We start from the raw sequence: 23,939 nt of genomic DNA, 5'->3' as shown, positions 1-23,939 counted from the left end.
GAGAACCATTATCCCCCATTGCTTGCCCCTTCTGATGAGGAGGGGAAGGAGATGGCTTCAAAGACATTAAAGTGTAGGCAGTCTTGTCCTCAGTTCTCATTACATTTTTTTTTAAATATGATGGTGTACTTTCAAAGTTGTATTTCAAAAATATTCTAAAGAAAATTTCATTTTTCATCGATTCTAAGGCCAGATGGGACCATTATGATCATCTAGTCTCACTTCCTGCATACACAGGCCATAGAACTTCCCCACAATATTTCCTAGAGCAGATCTTTTAGGAAAACATCCAATCTTGATTTTAAAATTGTCAGTAATGGAGAATCCACCACAACCCTTGGTAAATTGTTTCAGTGATTAATCACTCTCATTATTAAAAATGTACACCTTATTTCCAGTCTGAATTTGTCTAGCTTCAACTTCCAGCCATTGGATTGTGTTGTACCTTTCTCTACTAGACTAAAGAGCCATTTAATGTGTTTTACTGCCCTAATTGTTCTTTTTACATTTTTCTAGAAAGTAAACCTTCTGCCTCAGAATTAGTAAAATTTCATCATTCGTTTAACTGTGCATCTCCTTCTGCGTGTGGTGAACTTAGGGTGTGTTTTTTGATTCGGGAACTGGCCCGAAGCCTACAAGTAATGTAATTGTATTGCTTTTAACATTTTGGTGCCATTACAATTGAAATATTTTTGAGTCTCACCCAGCTCATCCCCAAGCTTGACAAATATCTGAACTCCTAGGAATACATACAGGGAAAAAAGTGTACTGTGTGTTTTCTGTGCTGTAAAAATCTCTACTACTTTTCAATGTAACAAATGTTTTACACATAGGCAGTAAAGGTGTAATGCCTTTCCAATACCTTTATTGAACATTTTGAAATTCAAAAATAGAAACAAAAAAATTACCGGCAATTTATCTGCCAGTACCCTGTACTCCCCCGTCCCCCAAAACACACACACGCACACCCAACCTTAAGCTCTTTCAAGTAAATGTTGAATTAGGATTCTCTAACAGATGTGAATTGCACTTGCCACTGGTGACAATTATTAGTCAATAAATTAACACAATGGGTGCATTTCTCCTCCCTACCTGCCCAAGAGACAATACATTATAAGTGTTAATTACTCCCAATTACAGGGGTTTCAAACAAGCTGTGCACTGTGGCAGGCACATATAAGGCATCCAAAAAGTTATGTAAGCACACAATGATGACCTTGTCCAGTTGATGGAAACCAATCCCACATCTTAAACTGTTCTTGAAGGTTGAAAATTAGGGGTTGTATTTCTCAGAGAAAATACTGGAAACATGGTATTTCACAGAAATAGTGCAAATGGTCCTTCACCTATTCAAAGCAAAACCAGAAACCATTGTGTACAGTTATGGATGCAGTTAGGGAGATGCAAAATAAAAAGAGTAATATGTACAAATGACTGAAGCTGTTGCTATCAGACACACCCCATTACTTTTAAAGTGAGTCACAAATGATTAACTGGGTTACATTCAGGTGTGAATAGTGAGGACAAAAACCCATTTAACAATGAGCATATAACAACAGCAAAATCAACCTTTCACAGCAAAAATCAACCCCAACGGGGGGGTGCCCTGTAATAATTGGGTTTGTAAATGTTTGCTATATGACACGCAGTAATGGATAAGAAACTTCAGCTACAGCACCTCAAATAGGAACAACCCCCCTAAAAAGCTATGTAGCTCCATAACTATGTTTCCTCGTGTACAGTTAAAGCTGCTTCACTGAAAAGAGATGAAGGGGTCCCTCAGCAAAAGCACAAGGCAGATGTCATCCTCTGCCTCCCTGTTGTGCCAGGATGTGTGCACATATGGTATCCTTGATTTCCTTTGCTCACTGGGACCCAGGAGCAGTATGCATGTGTGTGTGCGTGGCTGGGGAGGGAATCCGGCTGCCTATACAGACTTTGCAAACCAGATGTTTTCTGACCCCACTCAGGTCCAAAACAAAACAAAAAACTTTACACACCACTCTTTTACCCTCACAAGTGTTGTGAGGTGCACAGCAGGTAATGATCAAATTAACATTATTTGCTACATTGGCATCTAGATGGGTCTGGAAGCAGTGTCAATGAGCCTTAAGCCTATCAAACACATATTCCATGACTATTCTGCAGCAACTTAGTGTGAATTCTTTTCCAGGGCCATTGACATCAAGGTACAGTTTCACAAGTATGGGGTTGACACAGATACAACATATAAAAGAATATAGTTTCTGGGGAATAAAGTCTTGCGTCCCCTGTCAAGTACAATCCCGATCTCCTCAGCACCCTGGTATCCATGAACCTTTCCAGTGCTCTTCATGTTACTATTCATGAATCTGCCTCTGCGGTCCACTAAACAATGTAAAACAGCCTTTTCTGTTCACTTACTCACTTGATCCTTGTGATAGGCAAACTATTAGGATGTGTGTGCCATCAATGGCCCCAGCACAGTTCAGAAACTCCTGCCTCTGAAAACCAGCTATTATTTCTGGAAAGTTTCTTATGGAAACCACCCATGGGTAAACCACAGTATTAATTGCCTCACAAACCTCACAATCCCAAAGTGGTTAGCCAGAGACGTATCACTGTCTGAGGTAACAAGCTCCTACAGGACAATAGCTGCCCTTTTGTGAACTGGTATGGAGTCCCTGAAACACGTGTTCTGGCATTGATGCATTGGTGCAAGCTCTTCACACAGCTCCATGAAGGTCAGTTTGCTCACGCAAAAATTCTGCTGGTTATCCCAGATTTTCAAGCTGTGATCCCACCACTCCATGCTAGTTCTTCTGCACCAGGAGCGATGGTGAACTGAGAAGGAAACAATGGCAATAACAATATACATATCTGATTTTTTTTCAACCCACACAGCCTACCATCTTCAATGAGGAATTGCTTTCTAAACAGCATCTCCCAGAGAGCCTCCTACCCAATTTTTCAAGGAAATAAGTGAGAGGCTATGTGAATCTGCAAGAGCCATCAGCACATGTGTGAAGGTGGAGAACATTCCCCACCCCCTACACACACACACACACACACACACACACACACACACACACACACACACACACACACACAGATTCTAGGGGTCTCCCTCTGATGCAAAAACCCATGGGATATGACCCCTGATGTGGTAGTAATAATTCATGTACCTAGAGTGGCAGCGTGGATGCAGGTAGATGTGTACAGAGTGTTATACCCACATCCAGCACTGCATGTGTGTACTCTCAGGTACAGGTATAGGGAGCACGCATGAGCATGAACATGATCCAGTACTCAGCTATGCACGCCAGTGTAGATATAGCCAATGAGTTATCAGGAGACTGTCCTGGCTACAATAATTAGATTATTTAACTCTAGCCCCTCCCTACCCCAAAAAAAGTTGTCTATGCCCCGGTATACTTGCTCCATTTGTGTATAATTGCATAAATTGTAGAGGGGAGGTTGTAAGTGCTGATGGCTGAGTCACTCTTGTATGTTGCTGCAGTAGCTCCCAAGAGATCCATTTGGCATCCTGGGATAGCCAAAGCTCACAGGTATGCCCCTTTCCCCTGACCACACCCCCTATCCCGGGGAGAGGGCCAGGAGGCGATGCAAAAACCAATATGCCAGCATTGTCCAACTGGGGGATTAGCTGAGAGAATCTGCCAGTAAGTATCAAAGTACAATTCACAACTGCTTTGTACTGGCAGACTGGCACAGAACAGCCACAGCAGGGGCCAGGATCAGGCCCTGCACCTATTTAAATATGAGGCAAGACACACGTGATAGCTAGGAGACCATGCTTAGGTAATATAGGGAAAAGGGGGACAAGGTTTACAAAAATAAGGTTTAAAGGTTTTGCTGCTAGGCTTGTTCATGTCTTGGTAGGTGATCTCCATGTACACATGAATGTATGTACACATACATGTAACCTTGGTGTACATGTTATTTGTTTTCTTTTAACTATTAGAGACCACGGGATTGTGTGTTTAATCTGTGATGATTGTACTAATATTGTTCATTGTCTCAAACTGAGCACAGATCTTTGTCTCAGCACCATTTATTGAGATCTGCTTGGTACACAGTCCAGCTACTTTATCTGTGTGCTGTACCAGCTGCAGACTGAACACAGTGTCTGCATATAAATGTTGCCAAAAGTGCTGGATGAAGTCTAGCGTGTGATGTTATTGGAATTCCCCCGGCAACCAGGCCACATTGAAGGCTGTGCTCCCTTCACAGTCACCAGTGCTCCCCTATGGGGCACACTGACTACACAATTAATCAGCCTATGTCATCAGCATCCTTAGACATTATGAACTATCTGTGTCAGTCTGGTGCACTTGCACCTTTCAATGGATTGCAGCATTTGTCTTAACAGAATGTATCCCTATATCCAGGGAAGCAAGAACTTACGCAAGTACCACCCCTCCTTCCCAAGATGAAGAGCCTGGAGGAGGCAATGCTTTAATCATGCTGCTCACAGCTGGTTATCATTTCTACAGCATCTGCAAACTATACCATATCTTTACTCAGTCAGCAACTACCCTCAATGTATGCATGTGCAAGAGAGATCCTAGACCATTAGACCTGACAATCAAGTGACCACTCAGCTGCTGGGTTGGTTGCAGGAATTGTATTGGGATTTGCTAACTGAATGCTCTCAGCTGGTGTATGGATTTGGCTACCTGCTCCAGTGACTTGGTGTTTGGCTCAGATATCATCTGAGTCTCCTGTGCTGTAACTAAAGCTGAGTGAGTACTTTTTTAGTGTGATGGTCAAACTAAAACAAAAAAACAAAAACAAAATTAAAAAAACCCACAAAATGTTTTGTTCAACCTGAAACAAAAAATGTCATGACCTTGAAACAAAGTTTTGTTGTTTTCATTTTGGGTTTTGGGGGTGCTTACTCTTTTTTAAAGAAAACATCTAAATGTCTAAACAAAAACAAATTTCAAAACAAAAAACAAAACATTTCATTTAGAAAGTGTCAGTGAAGGATTCTGACTTTGTGGGGGTTTTTGGCTGAAACTACTCACCAAATCTGACCCGAATTTGTAAATAGTTTCAGTTAATCCAAAACTACATTTTCAAGTGACTAAGTTGTTGACATGAAAAATTTAATCAAACTCTATTTGTAACACTTGTCCTTCTCACACCCACCTAGCTGCATGAAAAGCCATGCAACAACTGTAAGTTCTCTGTATTGCACACTTGTTTATGTTGTGTACTGGGTGCAATTGTGGAAATTGTGTTTATACAGCACCTAGGGCATTGTGGATGCCATGGAAACTAATTAGTAATTATATTGGGTGAGATTTTCAAATGCTCCTGGACATGTCCAGTGGGAAGCATTGGAAATCCCACCCAATGCCTAGGTTTCTCGTGTTCATTCTGTCTCCCTCTCATACTGTTTGTATGTGTTCCTAAGAGAATGTTATATTTTATACACACACAAACTCCTTCCTGTATGTCTAGCTGATGCATGTTCTAAATATTTTTTGTAGTATATACAAAAGTCAAAATAGCCCTGTTTGGCCTAATGTTCCATTCCTGGCATTATTTTCCAAGCAAAGACCATCTTCTTCAGCTTTCCCCGTGAAGTCCTATCCTTTCATCCCCATTATCATTTATTGCTGTAACTGAAGTGCCTAGCAACCCTACACAGGGATCCATTGTACTAGGTGCTGTACAAAAGTACCACAACAGCAGACCCCATCTGTGATTGAGACCCCATCTGTGATTGAGACAACAAGGAAGGTGGGGGAGGGGAAGGGGAGACCAAGTAACTTCAGACAGGTATTATTGTGTCGGTTCATAGTGGTCTCACTAGTTATAGGTCATCACCATCCTAATAAATCCTAGCAATTCTTGATGTCTACCATTGTCCAATTGTTGCTAATGTTGGGGGTGCTGTTCATTGACCTAGTTATGGAGACATTTTTGTTTTCAGGCACCCTGTGAGCAGTGGATCACTGTGTGGTTATATTTCATTCTGTGCCTTCTTGAGGCCTCCCAGTCACTATTCCTCTTTGCTAATCACTGCCATTTTTCTCTTTCCTTGTTCCTCTCTTTTTCATTCCATTATGGCAGTGCAATATACTTTTTTCCAAGCTTGCTGTGCTGTCTCCACCCTCCTGAGAGCACAACCTCTGACTGGGCTGGCAATACTTTATTCAAGTGGGGAAAAGTGAGCAGAATCTCTGCCACTGGGTGAATCAGCACAGAGTGATTTTAGGTATCGTAGTCCCTCGTTTATATGAGCCACAGCCCCTCTGGCAAGATGCAGTGTTCACATAGGTTTATAGATATCCCTTTTTGGCCATTAGTTTGGCATTTAAAACAAAACAAAACCATGACATAGCTGGCTACCTTTACTTTGGATTTTTATTTTCTCTCTCATATGTACATGCACAAGGGTAGCCAGAATTTAGTGTTTTGCTATAAATGCTTCTTGGTATTTTGATGTGTATTTTGTCCTTAGTGCTTTTGTTCTCCTGCTCATCATTTCATTCCCTGATCCTTGGTATCCATAGGGTCATTTTCCATACATTAAGTTTATTTGTTCTCTTGGTTCACAGTGTAGCCACTAATAACAGTAAACTATTTGTTTTTCCTCTAGTGCATAAAATCCCTGCTTCCTTTCTGTTCTCATTGGATTTCAAAACTAAACATGCTGTTTGGATTTCAAAACTAAACATGCTATTGAGTAAGCCACAATATATAGCTGAATTGAATAGTATATCGTTTTATACATGCTCTTAAATTCACATTTTGAAAAATTAATGTGAGCATTTGGGGTTGGCAGCCCTTTTTCGAATAGGATGAAATCAATTTTTGATCCTGAAACACTGTCAGAACAAGACATGCACTTACCAATGAGTATGCTTGTTTCTAGAATACTGCATTTGTACATGCTCAGAATAATTTTGTATTCATTGTGATTAGAGCAAACTGCTTACTCTCAAGGAGTTGACAAACGTTAAAGATTTCCACTTTAGTGCTTTACAATGACATCAAAGTGGCATTACATCTTTGCAAAGATCTGTTTCCTTGGCAACATGAAGCAAACTATTCAGTTCACAGGTGCCTATAGAGAGTAACTGAGATTCTATTTTCATGTTAAATACCAAAACTTAATGTGGATAATACCATTGTACAAAATATACCACTGAGTTAAAAACAAGATGTTATTCCTTCAATAAACAGTGGAAATAGATGATTTGGAATATCAATAACTTCAAATTACCTGTAGACATAATGTGTTTGAAATCAAAAGTATGAGATGTTTTCATGTGTACATGTATGATTAGTTTAAAAAAAACATTGGATACACAGAATATTGGCTGATAAAATGAGTATATGAACTACAGACAGCCTCACCTCAGTCCCTGGAAAGATCATGGAGCAGGTCCTCAAGGAATCCATTTTGAAGCACTTGGAGGAGAGGAAGGTGATCAGGAACAGTCAACATGGATTCGCCAAGGGCAAGTTATGCCTGACCAACCTGATTGCCTTCTATGGTGAGATAACTGGCTCTATGGATATGGGGAAAGCTGTGGATGTGATATATCTTGTCTTTAGCAAATCTTTTGATACGGTCTCCCACTGTATTCTTGCCAGCAAGTTAAAGAAGTATGGATTGGATGAATGGATTATAAGGGGGATAGAAATCTGGCTAGATCATCGGGCTCAACGGGTAGTGATCAACGGCTCAATGTCTAGTGGGCAGCCGGTATCAAGCGGAGGGCCCTTGGGGTCGGTCCTGGGGCCGGTTTTATTCAATATCTTCATTAATGATCTGGATGATGGGATGGATTGCACCCTCAGCAAGTTAACAGATGACACTAAGCTGCAGGGACAGGTAGATACACTGCAGGGTAGGAATTGGATCCAGAGTAACCTAGACAATTTGGATAATTGGGCCAAAAGAAATTGGATGAGGTTCAACAAGGACAAGTGCAGAGTCTTGTGCTTAGAACGGAAGGATCCCATGCCCCGCTACAGGCTGGGGACCAACTGGCTAAGCGGCAGTTCTGCAGAAAAGGACCTGGGGATTACAGTTAACAAGAAGCTGGATATGAGTCAACAGTGTGCCCTTGTTGCTAAGAAGGCTAGCAGCATATTGGGCTGCATTAGTAGGAGCATTGCTAGCAGATTGAAGGAAGTGATTATTCCCCTTTATTCGGCACTGGTGAGGTCACATCTGGAGTACTGTGTCCAGTTTTGGGCCCCCCACTACAGAAAGGATCTGGACAAATTGGAGAGAGTCCAGCAGAGGGCAACTAAAATGATTAGGGGGCTGGGGCACATGGCTTACAAGGAGAGACTGAGGGAACTGGGCTTATTTAGTCTGCAGAAGAGAAGAATGACGGGGGATTTGATAGCAGCCTTCAACTACCTGAAGGGGGGTTCCAAAGAGGATGGAACTTGGCTGTTCTCAGTGGTGGTAGATGACAGAACAAGGAGCAAAGGTCTCAAGTTGCAGGGTGGGATGTCTAGGTTGGATATTAGGAAAAACTATTTCACTAGGAGGGTGGTGAAGCACTGGAATGGGTTACCTAGGGAGGTGGTGGAATCTCCAGCCTTAGAGGTTTTTAAGGTCAGGCTTGACAAAGTCCTGGCTGGAATGATTTAGTTGGGGTTAGTCCTGCTTTGAGCAGGGGATTGGACTAGATGACCTCCTGAGGTTTCTTCCAACCCTAATCTTCTATGATTCTATATGAAAGTGTGTTGGTTAAAAGAACCAATTTTAAAGAGGTTAATAAGTAATATTGTATCTAGTGTCTAATGATATCTGAAATTTGCATTTTTCTATTGGAGACAAACTCTATGTATTCTTCACAGTGATGAAAAATTATACAGAATGCGTGCCATTCTTGTAAGTAAGCTACTAACAAACCGTCATCCACTCTCCATTTGTTCATTACACCCTTTTGTTATGCCTTAAGTTATGATCCAGAAAGACAAATAAAGAAGAGCTTAGTTACAAATACAAGCTTAGCTTTACTTGCAACCTTTATAATGAGTTGTGTGTGTAGTTATAAGGAGAACAAGCAGCTGAAAGGGATTAGTGTGGGACAAAAGGATAAGTAAGATGAAACAGAGTTATCCACCTCAGAAGCATTCCCTTGTAGCCAGGAGTTGCTGTGCAGCACCCTACCTCAGTTTCCTTTCTTCAGCTCCTCAGTAACTCACCAAAGTCTTTCAAGAGTTCAGCAACAGTGCTTCTTGGAATCTGGTTTATTAACATGAAGTTCAAACTTAAGTCAAGCCATCCTCAAAGTCCCAAGGTAATCCAAACAGTCGCTTCTAGGCCTCTCTTATCTGCAGCCTTTCCCTGTGACACAACACAAACAGAAATAGAGTTACAAACACTCAGACATGACAGATTAGGGACCCTGGCTAGAAGTGTATATTAACTGCAAAATTCCCTGAGATTTGGGGAGACCTTAGGGCTAGAACAATCTAAGAGGAAGGACCTGTATCATGATCAGTGAAACTGGAGTCAGAGGGCCCAATGTCTCTAGAGGGACTGTTATTGATGGAGCACCAGCATAACAGGGAATGCAGGGAGTTATGCTGGAAGCAGCATAGACAGAGCGGTGTACAGGGTTTAATAAAGTTCTACTTGTTCAACTTAACCTGTTCTAATGAAATACTTAGGACTGCTTTAAGGCTTGAAGCAGTGGTGAGCTCACCTCTGCCTTAAGCTTCACAGTGTCCTTGGAACCCTGGAGACCTATTGTTCCCCAAAGCAGAACAAAAGTATGCAGTGGCACAAGCTTTTTACTAGAGACCAATCCAAAAGGGAGGGGATAGACCCCTGTTACTTCTGCACACTCACCAGTCTGCAGCATTCGAAGTCACCATCTGAAGGAGAAGCTGCCCCAGGAAGGCAATCTCACCTTAGATAGATACTTCAGACATGGCGTGTGCAGCAGAAATCTCAAGAGAAAGAATTAAAGTCCCAGGAGGCACAACATCCCCTGAAGAATATGCAGTGAGACAACAGCAAAGGAGAACAGGTGGCCAGCGTTCCATACCCATAGTGAGAAGCATTTATTGTTTGAGACATTATGAGAGGGTAAAGGAGAGAAGTGTCCCTTCCCTAGGACAGCAGTGCAAGGAATGTGGCAAGTTGAACCATTTTTGCAGTGTGCAAGAGCAGAGGACAGTCTCAGAAATATTCAGTCAGACTTGTACAAGAGGGGATGGTACATCAGACAGTAGTGATGACATCATGACTCTCTCCTTGAGAATGAGACCATATAAGGTTCAGGCTGTTGGGACAGGAAAGCAATAAGGGCCAATCCCAACCTCTGTATAGGCAACAATATTAATAGGGAAATGCTCTGGGCAATTTCAGTTGGAGAGCAAGGCATCCTGCAGTGTGATTCCTCATGGTGAATTGGACTGGCACACACTCATTACAAAGAGCAGGCACACTCCAATAGTGTACAATGAATGAATGATGCAGCCCATATGAAGTTATAGCACAGCATACTAGTATGTGCTGTAATTCACACCCCTGTAGTCCACAATGCAAGGCCATGTAGATGTAGCCTAAGGCTCCTTTACACTGAGGGAGCTGTGTCAATTTGATCACAACTATTCAGCAGGCAGATGGCCCTTACAGAAGTGATTAAAAAGATTTTTTTTTAAGTTTGTATTTTTTATAGTTTTTCTTTTTCTGCTATTAGGAAAAGAGTGGTACATACTGGTGCAAGATAACCTGCAAGCTACAGAAAGAGGACTAAAGTACACTAAAGTACCTGACCCAGAACCTTCAGAGTTTTCTGGGAAAGTGATACCTCTTTCAGTGATCAAGACAGCATTCACATTTGTTATCTGTGTTATGTATTTGTGATCTTCAGCACAGAGACCAAGAGAGGTCTGTGGATCCACTTGTGCACTACACCATGACTGTATCAAAGAAGTTGGCCATCAATTGTTCATGAGAAACATTATTTCGCTGACTTTTGTTGGGGATCTGACAATTCGTTATTATCTCTCTATTTTCTTCCTGGTTAAGTAATGAACTGCAGGTTGTACTAATGTTTATATATGTTAAGTTGCCTGACAAGGCGAGATACAATAATAAAAATGAACTTGCAATCCTGGAGCCTTAAAATTCCACGTCCTGAAGAAAGGGTGTTTTAAGGAACTGATTGTTGTGGGGGAGGGGAAGGACAGGTGGAACATAAGTGCTGCAGAACAGTACCTGTCAGTATGATTGCCTCATCTTAGACTTTTCATTGCAAGTTGGGTGAATATCAAATTACTGCAATGATTTTTCCTTCCAGTGGGTAAACATAATTTTTGGCATATAAATGGGTTGCTTTTCACTGAGATCCCAACAGAGGAATGCCAGCAATTTCAAGAACATTTGACAAGTGATTTTGGAGGGGGTTGTTCAGTAGGCCCCAGGATCATGCAAATACTTATGCACGTATTTAAGTTAAACAAGTACACAAGTGTTTGTAGGACTGGGGCCTGGAGTTCCTATTGCTCTGTAGCCCAAGCAAGAGCTATATCATTTTGGCATGAACTGAATAATCTTTACATTCAGAAAAGAAAAAATTCCATTAATAATGCAGGTATTTTAACTGACCATTGGAGGAAAAATAATTTAGTCCAAAGGAGGTAACCAAACTAAATAATTAAATTTAACAGAGCATGAAAAAGATAGAGAACTATTGAATTAGGAAATAACAGATGGAGATTCACAAGCCCTCCATAAACAGAACAATGTGTTTCAGAACCATGACTCATTAATTTTTGTTTTTGTTTTTTAATCTGGCAGTCACAGATAAACAAAATTCAATGAAAAGGTTTAACTGTGTGATTTATGCAAATTCATTGAGTTTAGAGGTAGTTTAACAAAATGAACTCTAGCATTTACATTTGGTAATATGTTAATTTGATTCAGCTTTAAATATTTAATTTTAAATTGCATTAGTATGTAGTCTGCCCACCACTTTTATGCAATAGGAATTTTTAGTTCCTAATAGTTTCTTAGGGATTGCAATTTTTTCTTAAGTCAAATGTGTGGTGCAGTAGTTTTTGCCATTCTACCAACACTTACAAACCTGCTGTTTTATAGTGCAGTTGAGACAGTGACAATAGAAATATCTTTTATAGTAAATAAAAATATTTAGTACAGGACAAGCACATAAAACAATACTGACTAACCTTTGATCCTTGAACCTCAATTAGACTTTACCACAATGGCATGCAGTGAAAATTATATTCAGCCTTCTGGCTGCATATGCAGACTGTGTCCACTTATTCAAGATAAATGTGTCTGGGTACAATAGTTATTTTTGTAACTTTATGATGGGCAATAATACAATAGTATTAAACCACGCTACATAAATCCTTCTGGCTACTTAGGTATAAAATATTCATAGCCAAGTTTGCAGGATATTATTGTGAACAGGAAGTTTGAGAGTTCCCACTATGACCCCCAGGTCATTCTGTGTGGACTTATTAACTGGACAGTAGGATATTGTCCAGCCTCAATTTTCCAGTCTGTTATATGGGGTTATTCCCTAAGAGGGATATTGGGAGAATTAACGTTTATGTATTTCCAAAGCCTCAAAAAATGCATTACATTATTCACCATCTTATCTTGAGCAAGAGGAATTCCTCCAGCCAGAAGTCCCAAGTTTTGTCCACCTTCTAGACTCAGTCCTCCAGTTTCCATTTGCTCCTCTCAACCTTAGAATCACTCCGAGCCCTGCAATCTCCTTCTCCAATATTTCCTATGTCTGCAAATCTGCCAGTCACGTTTCCAACACTGCCTGTTTATGCTGCTGTTTTGATTCTGCTTCTGCTGAATTTTTCATCCAAGCCTTCATTTCCTACCTAGCTAACTTCTTTATGCCTCCACTTCCACTCTCTTACTTTCCAGATACCACCATATGAATAATCCTGCTGCCCACATTCCAGCATATTCACAGAGATGAAATCACATCACCTCCCTCCCCAAATACCATTCACTCACCATACATTTAAAACAGTTCAAAATCCCCTAGGGGCATTGTGACACTGAGCCAGAAATGGTTAAGCAACTAGCAGGCTACATGACCCAAATTCAACCTTTAGAGACATATTAGAAAATCATATGAATGGTAATTAGGGCCATTCCATGTTAGATAAACTAGAGCTTTGAAATGCAAACCTGTATTGTTAGAGAAGTAGAGGTAATACTAATTGTATATATTTACTTATATCTTGTTAGCTGTTAACCATGTAAACAGACGACACCTGTCTGTTAATATATTCTATTGATTCAGAGGGGAATATTAACATTCAGATGAAACTTGGGTATAATAATATCATTGTCTATATTTCTCTTTGAAGTTTGTAGTAAACTGTCTATGAATTGGTTAATGGATAATTACCTTATGCTGATGAATGCAACTAGTTACCTGTGTATACATAGGAAATAGGAGGTTCTACTTCAATGCCCCAATGCTTCACCCAAGGAATGCCTGCTGTCAAAAGGCTTCCATAGAATTATAAAAAGAACTCTTGGGGCCTGATCCTGTGTCTCAGATCTGCTTAAGCTTTGTCAGGGGAAGTTTGAGTCGCAAGACTTAGGTCTTCCTCTCCAGTCTGGATCACCATGATATTGTACGTTAGACTATAACCTATAGAACTAATTCTGAAAGAACTTTTTGCAACTCTGAAGTAGGGCTGTCAATTAATCGCAGGTAACTCACATGATTAACTAAACAAAATTAATCACAATTTAAAAAGTTATCGTGATTAATTGCAGTTTTAATCGCATTGTTAAACAATAGAATACCAATTGAAATTTATTACATATTTTGGATGTTTTTCTACATTTTAAAATATATTGATTTAAATTACAACACAGAATACAAAGTGTACAGTGCTCACTTTATATTATTATTTTTTATCATTATTTGCAAGGTAAAAATGATAAACAAAAGAAATAGAATTTTTCAATTCACCTCATACAAGTACTGTAGTGCAATCTCTTTATCATGAAAGTACATCTTACAAATGTAGATTGCTTTGTTATATAACTGCACTAAAAAACAAAACAGTGCAAAACTTTAGAGCCTACAAGTCCACTCAGTCCTACTTCTCGTTCAGCCAATCGCTGAGACAACAAGTTTGTTTACATTTACAGGAGATAATGCTGCCCACTTCTTATTTACAGTGTCACCAGAAAGTGAGAACAGGCATTTGCCAGATATGCTAAACATTCATATGCCTCTTCATGCTTCGGCCACCATTCCAGACGACATGCTTCCACGCTGACGATGCTTGTTAAAAAAATAATGCATTAATTAAATTTGTGATTGGACTCCTTGGAGGAGAATTGTATGTCTCCGGCTCTATGTTACCCGCATTCTGCCACATATTTCATGTTATAGCTGTCTCGGATGATGACCCAGCACATGTTGTTCATTTTAAGAACATTTTCACTCCAGATTTGACAAAACACAAAGAAGGTACCAATGTGAGATTTCTAAAGATAGCTACAGCACTTGACCCAAGGTTTAAGAATCTGAAGTGCCTTCCAAAATCTGAGAGGGATGAGGTGTGGTGCATGCTTTCAGAAGTCTTAAAAGAACAACACTCTGATGTGGAAACTACAGAACCCGAACCACCAAAAATGAAAATCAACCTTCTGCTGGTGCCATCTGACTCATATGATGAAAATCAACATGCGCTGGTCCGCACTGCTTTGGATTGTCAACAGCATGGAAGCATGTCCTCTGGAATGGTGGTTGAAGCATGAGGGGACATTTGAATCTTTAGCACATCTGGCATGTTAATATCTTGTGACACCAGCTATAACAGTGCCATGAGAACACCTAACCACACGTATCTCTGTGAGAAAAGCAGAAACTAGTCAAAAGAAACAAGAAAACTCAGTGTATGTATTTGCATATAGTAAAATGAGAAACCCTAATCAATACATCAGGAGTCTGGCCAACCATCCGCAATACCAAATAATATGTGCATCTTGTGGAGCTTCAGAACTCTGTCTTACCACAAACCTTATACACCTAAAACTCTACAGGTCAAGTCAGTGTTAGTGGCAGCCTTCCTCTGCTGGTCTGCTTCTGTCCAGAGAGAACTACTCTGTCTGGTCCTGCTCCGAGAAGTGGCCCCCGGGTCCAGTTGTGCAATTTCAGTTCTATTTCCACTGCCTAAATGGCTCAGTGCACTGTAAAATCAGCTCAGCACTGCCACCCTGCTGGTCTGGCTGGGCCATATTGTGGAGTCACCTCTGTTCTGCTGCCACCAGTCCTCATTATAGATCCAACACTGCTTCTGCTGTTCATCCAGACCCTGTTGATATTCACCCCTTCTTGTCAACTGTTCGGAATAGGCCACTTCCACCTTGATTGAATTGGCCTCATTAGCACTGACCCTCCACACACACACTTGGTAAGGCAACTCCCATCTTTTCATGTGCTGTAATATATATACTGCTTACTGTATTTTTCACTCCATGCATCTGATGAAGTGGGTTTTAGCCCACGAAAGCTTATGCCAAAATAAATGTGTTAGTCTCTAAGGTATCACAAGGACTCCTCATTTTTTTTTGCTGATACAGACTAACACGGCTACCCCTCTGAAACTTGACCACATAGTTGTTGGCACCCTTAAAGAATTTGAATAGATTGGTCAGGAATGATTTCTCTTTACAAAAACCACATTGTCTCTTCCCCAACATGTTGTGTTCATCTATGTGTCTGATAATTCTGTTCTTTATAATAGTTTCAACCAGTTTGCATGGTACTAAAGTAAGACTCCCTGGCTTGTAATTACCAGGAGTGCCTCCGGAGCCTTTTTTTAAAGATCAGTGTACATTAGTTATCCTCCATTCATCTGGTACAGATGCTGATTTAAGCAATAGGTTACATACCACAGTTTGGAGCTCTGCTATTTCGTATCTAAGTTCCATCACAACTCTTGTGTGAATACCATCTGGTCCTGGTGCTTTATTACCATGTAATGTATTCATTGGTTCAAAACCTCCTCAAATGACACCTCAATCTGGGACAGTGCCTCAGATTTGTCACTAAAAAGAATGGCTTAGGTGTGGGTATCTCCCTCACATCCTCTGCAGTGAGCACCAATGCATCCTCTGCAGTGAGCACCAGTTATCTTTCCTGCTATGGCTTTGTCTTCTTTGAATGATTCTTTAGCACTTTGATCATCCAGTGGCCCCACTGACTGTTTGGCAGACTTCCTACTTCTAAGTGACCATGTTGAGCTCCAAATAAGTTGCTTCACAGATTAATCCAAATGAAAAATAGTTACATTTTACTGAAGATAATGGTGCAAAACACTCAAGTGTCCTGTTCAGTTATTGGCATCAGAGGCATGCCCTTTTCACTCTATTTTACTTCTGCAAATCACAGCAGAAGTTAGGCAATCTGCCAGGGGAAGTTCTCCTCTGAGGACCTCTCCCTGTATGCCACTTCTTAATTATAAAATATGGAACATTCTCAAAGTGAAGTAATTCTGACTGGGTAGTAGTTCTAGATACATGATCATTAGTAGAATTTGACCTAATTCTGGCTCTGCAAAACTGCTCTGTGGAAAACAGAGATAAAAGCTAATGGAGGAAAGAGGCAGAAGTAACTGTTCATAGAAGCAGTAATTCAAACCAAAAATGTTTCAAAACTCATATGATATATACCTATTAGTACATAATAAAACTGATAGGACAAACAAAACTAATTGTGTAATTCTGTTATCAAAATATAAAATATCTAAAGTTTAACCTAAAACTCCTGTCCATGAGATTTTTTTCCAAATAAAGTAAATGGGATAAGAAACATTTTGTTTTAAAAAATGGCTTTTTACAAATTCAACATTTTGGTTTAAATTATCCTTAAACTGCTTTGTGTCTTTTGCCTTCAGGAAGCATGAGTGCTTTGACATTCATGCATTTGTTGTGTATTTTAATTAATCGTTGTGATACTCAAAAGACTCAGGGTCTTGTTCGCCTCTAAACCATTGATTTCACTGGAGTTTCACTAATTTACACCACTATCATATGAGAATGAGGTCGGTTTTTGGGTTTCATTTGGATTTGAGCACAGTTGTTTGGATGTTCATTTGCAGCCAAATTGTTTAGCACCATTCAAAGAGCATCTAATAGGTCAAATCCTGAGAGATGCTAAGCCCTTGTTGAGCTCCCAGGGCTCCTGGGAGTTTTGAGTGCTCAGTATCCCTCAGGATTGATTTTAATGGGAGTTTTGCCTGAGCAGGGACTACACAATTTTGCCTGGAGACTTATAAGAAGTTTAATTTGGGTATCTGAAAATTTGAGCCATAAATCTGATTTGATGAGAACAAATTGTCTTGTGAGATTTCCAGTTAAACAGGAAATTAGTGCCAGAATAGTTTCTCAGCATTTCCATTTATGGTCTCACCTGCAATCGGGAAGAGCAGAAGCACACAAAAATCAATACTAATCTAAAGGCTAAGATTAAAAACTTGGGTTCAGTTCAAGTTTTGGATGAAGCTTTAGAGAGAAAATGGAGACAGAGTCCACAGACATGAAGGGAGAGAACAGGATTTCTTTTTTTATCTAAACTTAGGGCTAGATTCCAAGTGTGCTGCAGTAGCTTTGCATCTGACCCATCATTTTTATATTTAAAATATCAGTAATTGCAGGTCAAATTTCAGCTGATATTGTAAGATTAGACATTACAGCAAACCAGAGTTTTATTTATTATTTTTTAATATTTATGTTGCAGTTGCACCTAAAGGCCACAACCAGGTTGGGCCCCATTGTACAAACATATAATAAGTGAAAGATATTTTATAAATATATTTCTTGGGTCGGAGCGTACAGATCGCTCAGCACTGGCCTAACCCTGCTCTCACTGAAGTCAATGGATGTTTTACTTTGACTTCAGTGAAAGCAAAATTAGGCCATCACGGAATGCTTTTTCGAGATGACATCCTAATGTACAAATAGTGGGCAGATTTGGAAACACTTCTTTAGTCCATTTTTAAAGTCACTAAAATGTACATTCAACTCTATTAACTTATTAACATGCAATGTTAATTACAACATTAATTTAGCAACCTATTAACCTGCAATGTGCCAGTCATCACTAGGAAATACTTGTCAACTGGGAATAGATATCTATTCCCAGGTGACTAAGAAAGTAGTCTACACTGAACTTTGCTCTCTCTTCCATGCCCCCTATGAATACTTAGGGCTGTCCCATCACCAGAACTTCTCTGGTTGGAAAACCATCAGCCCTCAGGAAACCAGCTCATGTGCAGGAGAAAGAGCTTTGGGGAGTGCGAGAGGGAAGGTGGGGGGGGGGACTATCCAAGACTGTGGAACAAACTCCCATCAGAAGTAAGAACTACCACAAACTTCACCATCTTTCACTCCAAGTTCAAGGTGTGCTTCTTTGACTTTGCCTTCACTAATATAAATATATGACACAGTGCTCATATAATTTATCATAGTTAATAAAAAAACCTACCAGAACAAAACCCCACACTGCACAAAAACAGTTTCCCCCAGGAGAGAGAGTGACAGAGAGAGTGAGTACACATGTTAGAGGGAGGGAGACAGAGAGAAAAAACACCATGACAGACATGAGTCACGTTGACTAATGCAGTGTTGAAAGATACTCAGCTATTACAGTGATGTAAAGAACCTGTATAGAATAAACACTTAACTTTCTGGCCATTTTGTACAAATACTTAAATAGTTTATTGGAGAAATTAAGTGCTCCTTATGGTCTGATCGTGACAAAACTGCCAACAACTTCCATGAGAATGTGATTGGTCTCTTCTAAAAAATATGGACCCAAATTGTCCTCTCACTTAATATGAAAATTGAATGGGTTTCCTCCATTTAAGTTAATGATGCCAAACTCCTGCTGACTTCAGTGAGTGCAGGATCAAGTCCACTGGGAGTTGCCAGGCCTCTTTGCCCCTGAGCTTTAGCCTATTTGAAGTGCAATTTCTAGTGAAGGCAATTGCACCCATGTAAGTGAGACTAGAATCAGGCTAGTCCATCTTTAAGCAGATCTCAAATTTCACTCTATTTAGTGTGATTTTTTCCTCCCTCTTTCTGTCTTTTCCCTACAACACAAGTACGTACACCCATGTGGTACTTTAATGCAGGATTACAACTGGGAGTTGGAAAACTGGGGTTCTATCCCTCTACCACTATTATGTGACAACTTACTTCTTTGCTTCCTGTTTACCAGTCTGTAAAATAGGGATAACACCTACCCAATTTTGGAGACAGCTTTCAGTGCCTCAGATGAAAGATGCTTTAAAAATACTTTGCATTAGCTGCCGCAAAAACACTAATTGCTTTTCAGTGCAGAGTAAACGGTCTGGCAAATAGCAACAGGTAATTGATGAATATGAGCCAAAAATGACTTACCTTTCTTCTCCACTGGGTAAGAAGTCTTTATTGGAGGAAATTAATTGTGATGATTCATGCAGAAATCTTCCTCCTTATTAACAGAAGAGCCTCTTTATGAGGACACCATTCTCTGTACTTTAGTTTAGAAGCTTTTTACATTTATGAAACCTTTTACCAGAAGAGGATGTTTTCACCTCTCTTGCCCATAACATGATGTTAATGTTAAAAGCGGGGTGAGGTATTCCCAAAGAGAAATTCAAATGGGGAATCCTCACAAGAAATAGCAACAAAAAGAGATGTAGCCTAGATACTATTTATACATGAGGGCATTTTTCAACAGTATTTTACAAAGGATGCCATACTAGCCCCCATTCACCTACACAATGCAAACTGAAGGGTCACAATGAGGGGGCCAGAGAATATCTATACATTTGACAGTGTCTCTGAAGAATGAATGTCCCTTCCTTTGTGGTCATCCATCTGAATAAGAACCTCTCTTAGATACTTTATATAAAGTCCCTGGAATAGCATTACGATGACACGTGCTGCTACTTAAAGGCTCCATTAAATCCCTTCTGAATATACAGTTGTGTTTTTTGACAGATGAGAAACTGGTGGCAGAAATGACACTAAATAGGCCCATGCCAGGGAAAGACATGTTGGGAGAGGAAACAGGGGATTGGGATGGAGAGATTAACAGAATGTACTAGGGGAGGGGGTACCCTCTGCCTCCAGCATAAGGGAGTCTCACTTGTGCTTAGCTAGGTGTCAGCTCCCTGATATCATCCACCTGTTACCCACTCAAGCACTCTTCTCTGGGCTATGCCAGCCATTACTTTGCCTTGCAAAGTACAACAGGTGTACCCTAGTCCCTGAGCCCCTTTGAAGTGTTCCATGTGATAGCCAGCCTCTGACACTGGCTACTCTCAGAATTACCAGGCTTCCAGTTCCCAAAGGAAAAGTACAGGCACCAGCTTGTAAGATTCAGTTCAGGACCAGCACTTTGCTTAACACCACAACACAGATACAGTTAAAACAAGAATAAATGTACTATCAAAGACTAGAGAGATTCAGGAGATAGTGAGTAAGGATATTGGAAACAAATTGTTACATATAAAACAAAATCATAACACACTTTCTAGAGACAAAATTTAAGTTAATCTCCTGTCTCAATAAGTTTTTCTCACCCAAAATCCTTTTCAATGTTTTCAGCCCAGGCTGGCTGAGATCCCATTTTCATTAATGGAAACACACTGTTTATGTCCTACGTGGATGAGGCAGGTCTTCTCTGCCTTCTATATACACCCCCAATGATAGTTGTCCATACTGAGACACAGGATAATCACCTATGGTTTGTTTTTCCTATGTGCTGCTTCTCTGTTGACTTTACATCTCATTGTAAACATTTACTTCGTATGTAAATAGGCATCCATTGTGTTACTTTGCAATGCTTAAATTTACATCCGGACAGACAGATACATTTCTTACCTCCTGTATGGAGGGAAACCTGTTTTTCACCTCTGCTGGTGAGGAATACCTTGACGGAGATAAAGTCATTCTGTGAAATTTCTTTCAGCTAGGAGCAGAGAGCTGCTTTTCCTCTAGAGCTTCAGGCCACAGGGCTCACGCATAGATGGTGTCCTTTTATATGCAACAGATCCTGAAAAAAACTTGATCTTCTCCTAAGAATATTTTTACCCTCTAGTTATCAGGGAAATAACAATCACTTTGAAATACTGCATTCTCACTACATGGCCACATTTGAAATCTCAAATTACTTCTTCTATGGGGTTTTAAATTAATGAAACTACACATTCTTTGGGAATCAACAGCTCTAGAAATATCATGGATCTCTATTTGAACTGCCCCAAAATAATCAGCAGATGCTTGCTAATCCTTTTATCTCGGGCAAGATTTCCATTTTAAAGAAATACAGAATTACTGAGCAATTGTAAGGCAAGAAATAAGTAACTCCAGAGAAGACTTGACTGCCAAGAGCTATGGTTATCAAGGTGTGCAGCAGCTATGCAGACTCTGATGAACCAGCCCCTTGAAGCTTCCAAACCAAATATTGGAGCTGGTTGGATGAACAAGGTTTCAATTTCTGCCTCATTTTAAAATTTGAGCCTGTTGCTTGTTGCCTTACAATCCAAATTAGACTCGTATTTATCTGCATTTGTGTGTGTATTCATTGTTAGTTCAACTTTGAGTTATGTTTGGCAACCTCATTTTCCCCTACCCACTGCCAAGCCAGACCATCACTATTCACAGGGACCAAAACATGAATGTGTACCTCTGACAGGAAAAACAAGGGCTCGGTTTGGACATTTAATCCCTTTATAGTGTATTGTTATCCCTTCTGGCCTGAGCAGTTATCCAATATTTGAAGCCTTGTTTCAGTTAGGAGACATCGATATTGTGTACTGTAAGGTACTTCTTGTGTGCAATCCTGATTGTTTACAGAGAACATTGAAAGTATTGTTTCCTTGAACTAATAGAGGAGGTATCTGAGCCTCTAGCTATTATCTTTGGAAAATCATGGGAGACGGGAGAGATTCCAGAAGACTGGAAAAGGGCAAATATAGTGCCCATCTATAAAAAGGGAAATAAAAACAACCCAGGAAACTGCAGACCAGTTAGTTTAACTTCTGTGCCAGGGAAGATAATGGAGCAAGTAATTAAGGAAATCATCTGCAAACACTTGGAAGCTGGTAAGGTGATAGGGAACAGCCAGCATGGATTTGTAAAGAACAAATCATGTCAAACCAATCTGATAGCTTTCTTTGATAGGATAATGAGTCTTGTGGATAAGGGAGAAGCTGTGGATGTGGTATACCTAGACTTTAGTAAGGCATTTGATATGGTCTCGCATGATATTCTTATCGATAAACTAGGCAAATACAATTTAGATGGGGCTACTATAAGGTGGGTGCATAACTGGCTGGATAACCGTACTCAGAGAGTTGTTATTAATGGTTCCCAATGTTCCTTAAAATGTGTTTGGCAAGAAATGTATAAGCACAGTCTGCTTTAGACAAAGGAATGTGTATTTGTTCTCTGACCAGCTCAGTCTTCAGGCAGAGACAATGAAGGTCCATGTTTACATATCTGGTAAATAAAGCTATCAAGCTAACAAGTGCAGGAGTAGACAGCATGGCATCTGTACCTAGCAGGTGAGAGAAGCTTGGTCTGGGTCGGGGTAGTCAAGAGGCAGACCACGGACCATGTCCGTACTGTCAGACACTTTTGAACAGACCCCAACATCTTTTTATTTACTTATCATTTATTATTATTTTCTCTGGAATCTGAACCTTGACTATACCTCAACCAAGAAATTTGGACCTTGACAAAAAATAATTGACTACCCCTGGTCTTGGTTTTACTATACAACAAATACCTTGCAAACGTTTAGATAGACACAAGAGGCCAGATCTCTTGCAAGCTGAAAAAGATGGGTTCTTCAACCAAGGGGAGAGAGTTGAAGTCTCTGGAAACTGAATGTAGATGAGAAACCAGCTTAGGCAAAGATCTTTCACTCAGGAAGACAAGGGAATCCAGCCCCTTGTGCTTCTGTGGGAAGTCTTGACAGAAGAAGAGTCAGCCATGGCTGGGAAGGAGGAAGAGTGGTGAGAAGAACCATCGTGAACAAAGCCTGTACCTTGCTAGATGAAGTTTTAGACTTTTAGATGCATGTTTTCACTTTTATTTGCTTGTAACTCTTTCTAACTATTGCTTTTTTACTTGGCATCACGTAACCTATATCACTGGTCTACAATTTTTGAGAAGTCGTCTGCTTCAGAGATAAAATGTGCTATTTATTATGTATTTTGATGTGCTGAATTCAAATATGACAATTAAAACAACTGATTGGCTACTGTTTCTAAGATATTTAAGTTTTTACATTTTATGTCTATGTATATTGTGTAGATAGTAGAGTTTTAATCGTAAATGGTAAACCTAGGTCTTTTCATGTGTTTATGGTTGCTTTACATGATAATATTTCACTGTCCTGTTTATGTAATACTTTAAAAATCAGCAAAAGGGTTATATAAATAAAACGTATTATAAAACAAAAGGCAAAAAACTATTATGTACATAGTTTAGTCCTATTCAGTGTCTACTCGGCGCTTCTTGGCTTGTCTCTTGTATTCATTAAATGGAGCATCTCTTGTCACTGTCCAGCAATAGTCTGCAAGCATTGATGGGCTCCATTTGCCCTGATAGCGTTTCTCCATTGTTGCAATGTCCTGGTGAAATCGCTCGCCGTGCTCGTCGCTCACTGCTCCGCAGTTCGGTGGAAAAAAATCTAGATGAGAGTGCAAAAAATGTATCTTTAGTGACATGTTGCAACCAAGGCTTTTGTATGCCTTGAGGAGGTTTTCCACCAACAACCTGTAGTTGTCTGCCTTGTTGTTTCCGAGAAAATGTATTGCCACTAACTGGAAGGCTTTCCATGCTGTCTTTTCCTTGCCACGCAGTGCATGGTCAAATGCATCATCTCGAAGAAGTTCACGAATCTGAGGACCAACAAAGACAC

This window comes from Emys orbicularis, chromosome 5 (genome assembly GCF_028017835.1).
Source record: "Emys orbicularis isolate rEmyOrb1 chromosome 5, rEmyOrb1.hap1, whole genome shotgun sequence".
In the NCBI taxonomy this organism is placed as follows: domain Eukaryota; kingdom Metazoa; phylum Chordata; order Testudines; family Emydidae; genus Emys; species Emys orbicularis.
The sequence above is the reverse complement of the archived record's forward strand: the minus strand, read 5'-3'. Positions refer to the sequence as shown.